The sequence below is a fragment of the Neoarius graeffei genome, chromosome 3 (genome assembly GCF_027579695.1).
Source record: "Neoarius graeffei isolate fNeoGra1 chromosome 3, fNeoGra1.pri, whole genome shotgun sequence".
Taxonomy (NCBI): Eukaryota; Metazoa; Chordata; class Actinopteri; order Siluriformes; family Ariidae; genus Neoarius; species Neoarius graeffei.
Genome location: NC_083571.1, coordinates 53351913 through 53355437, shown reverse-complemented (window position 1 = coordinate 53355437; position 3525 = coordinate 53351913). Strand labels below are relative to the sequence as shown.

Sequence of the window (3525 nt, the reverse complement as noted above, 5' to 3'; positions counted from 1 at the left end):
CTCTTGACAATACCCCATAGATTCTCTATGGGGTTCAGGTCAGGCAAGTTGGCTGGCCAGTCAAACACAGTAATATCATGGTCAGCAAACCATTTGGTAGTAGTTGGCACTGTGGGTAGGTGCTAAGTCCTGCTGGAAAAGGAAATCAGCATCTTAAAAAAGCTCATCAGCAGATGGAAGCATTAAGTGATCTAAAATCTCTTGGTAGATGGCTATGTTGACTTTGGACTTGATAAAATCCAGTGGACCAACACCAGCAGATGACATGGCACCCCAAATCATCACAGACTGTGGAAACTTCACACTGGGCTTCAAACACCTTGGATTCTGTGCCTCTCCACTCTCCCTCCAGACTCTCCTGTCAGGAGAATGACAGGATTTCAGCTCTTACTCATTAACATTCAGAACATGTAAACGTGTTACCTCTGATTGGCTAACAGCAATCAGTAAACGTGTTACCTCTGATTGGCTAACAGCACTGTGACGCTACCTCCAGTGGGTCAGAACAAGCAGATGTGGGTGTCTTTGTAAAAACTGTTTTGATTGGCTATTATGGTCTCGACATCGATGTTTTGACCAATAAAAATGTAGATAACACGAATTTTACATCACATTCAACGAGATTTAAACGAGACTAAAGATGGCGACTTACAAATAACATGTAAACATCGTTGGAGTTAATAAAGTTTGAGCAGCATGAAGGAACATACCCCAACCCCCCGAAATTAATTTAAAAAAATGCTCAACGGATTTGGCATAATATAAAAAGGTCGTTTTTTACTCAGAAAAAGCGGAAATCCGCCGAAAAGCGGTAAACTCTCATCCCTGCCTAGCTTGTGACCATGTCATGCATGCTAACGTGGAGAATATGAACATGCTATTTTGTAACAAAAACCTTCGAACAAAAATTTCATGTTTTACTTACAGCTTGTGAGCTGGTGGTCGATCGTCTTGACTACAGATCCAAGTATTAAAAACAACCTCGAAGCAAAACCACTACTGAACCCCAATAGCAGAGGGTCGTTGAAACGACGTAGAGTTTTGGTCAGAATGGTCGGTTTCCGTCGTACGTCAGAAAATCAACGTTGAAACGGCGCCGTGAAACGTCGATTTCTCCGCCGTCTGAGAGGGTCGATTTATCACCGTTGAATCAACGTGGGTAAAGGTTGATCTGTCGACCGTCAGAGAAGGTTGAATATACGACGTTGAACCATCGTCACTTTTGCCGGCCAGTTTTCAACATTGGTAGGATGAGCAACTGGCCCGTAGCCAGGGGGGATCGGAGGGTTCGTTCGATCCCCCCCCGCGACACCGCGCCACGGACACACACGCCTCAAGATTTATTCATTTGTTCATGTCCGATGAATATACATTGATTCACATTTAAATTTACAATATCAAATCCAGACTAATCAAAAAAGAAAAGTAGACTAAGTGAGGACGAGTTAGAAAAACGGGTTCATTTCTCCTATGTTTATGTTTACACGTTTTGTTCAGACTGCTTTACACCCCAATCCAGTGGGTGGCGGTAATGCCCCCATTAGACCCCTTTCACTGACGTCACCCGAAACCGGAAGTAAACAAACCCTGCGCCACATTGGAAGACCAACAAACTCGTGATTTGGGGGAAATAAAGGCAGCGCGCGGTATGTGAACCCACGAGGCACTTGGTTCATCAAAAACCTACAATGGTAAACTTTTGTGCTGTGTTAGGGTTCTAACAAAGCTGATGGGAAAGGTGAAAAGAAGTCTTTCTACAGAATACCAGCTGTGATTGAGACACAAGCAAACCAAGGAGCTTTCTGCCGGGAGACAGAGAGAGGATTTAGCTGCTTTATGCAGAGCGGATCTGAATACTTCAAGTCTATTTTGTTACTGGTAAGTCACTAGGCTAGAGTGTTGTAGAACATTTTTTTAAACGTTTACTGAATAAAAACATCCTTAATTTTATCAAATATTCTCTACTCTATATTTCATTTCTTTCTTTTGTTTTAATTTTCCTCCCTCCATCCCTCTTTGGATTTTAAATATAGTTTTTCCCCATGTCCAAATAATGAGGTAGGGTGGCATTTAGAAACCCATAGCCTACTGCTGACTTTCTTTATCAATGCTGCATCAAATTAATTTTGGTTATGTTTTTCTGTTTCCATGTACAGGTCTGCGCCGCAGGAGGAATAGGCCACAATTATAAATAAATCATAAAATGTTTATAAGAACTTGTTCAAGTGTGTTCTGTTCCTTATAAATGTTAAAAGTTATGCCTCATTAGATAGCTTGACAAACATTAGGAGAGGTGCATTGTTGCATGCATTTTTATATCCTGTTGTACATTAAACAGGACGTAGCCTATGCACATTGATATAAATTAAGTTTCACTTTCATGGTTGAAGTATGCATGTGTGTGTTCATCCTAGGCAAGAGCCCCGATGCTTTATTGTTAGCTAGTTTAATTTAGCCTGTTTTGCTTAATTTGTAGCCTTCCTGTTGTACATAAAACAGGAAGTAAAGTTGGATGAATCATCGCCGAAAATTCAACTATAAATCGACCGAAATACGTAGTTGAATAAAGGGTGAAAGGGGGTCTATTCTCTGTCGACCACCAGCCACTTTTCAACGTCGTTTCAACGGAAACTCGTATGAGCAAAGCGGTGTTGAATCAACGTCGGTGATCGACAGTGATTCGACGGCGTATAGGTCGAAGAACATGCCAATGATTCCACGTCGAATCAACGACCCTCTGCTATCTGGGAAGGCACCGAAGTTTGAAAAGTCACTGTGGTCACCTCTTCTATCTTGCAACATTAGGTTTCGTTTCTGTCGGCGGCTCCAGCCCAACTTTGGACGCTCGTAACTCAGGCAGGGGAGCTCCCAGCATCCCCAAACTTGGCAGCCAGCGACCTCTGCCCTCTCCCCAATGAACTAGCGCTGCCAGGGCAGGCTAGCCCCGCACCTTGGGACGTAATTCGCCCCGAGGCGAGCCGCGGCGCTCTGCTTAGGTTTCGTTTCTGTCGGCAACTCCAGCCCGACTTTGAACGCTTGTAACTCGCGCAGGGGAGCTCCCAGCCTCCCCAAACATGCAACGTTGATGTGTTACTGCCACAAATAACACAGGTATGAACTTGTCTAGACATGTTTTCAGCTTGCTGTCAGGTCCTCTTCATGAGCTACTGACGAGATGGGCTCTGCTATCTGTCCCCGCGCTTAAATCTGAACTTCCTTCCCGTGGGCGGTCGCAAGCCACGGTGGGCGAGGCCATGAATACTAATTTACAAAGTGATGTAAGATCGTATGGCTTTTTCAGATCCGCTCGTTTTTCCGACTATTTTCTTTCATAAGTTAATACAGGGAATGGGGGTAGAATTACATTTTCACATGCAGCATGCATATGCAACTCGGAGTGAATTATGGTATTTCAAAAAGAGCCAGTATTAAACGTTTTTGGTAGAAGGGCACCTTTAAACATTTGATGTGAATATGCAAATCATATAACTATTAATATTATAAATGTTTGCATGAGATTGCATG

At 43.2% G+C, this 3525-nt stretch overlaps 1 long non-coding RNA gene across 1 annotated transcript; it reads left to right on the top strand.

Moving 5' to 3' along the window:
- The first annotated feature begins 1533 nt into the window (after positions 1-1533).
- LOC132882832 (uncharacterized) lies at positions 1534-2216 on the top strand. The gene is made up of 2 exons (XR_009654245.1): positions 1534-1878; positions 2157-2216. It is a non-coding gene; the product is annotated as an uncharacterized LOC132882832 (long non-coding RNA).
- The last annotated feature ends 1309 nt before the right edge of the window (positions 2217-3525 follow it).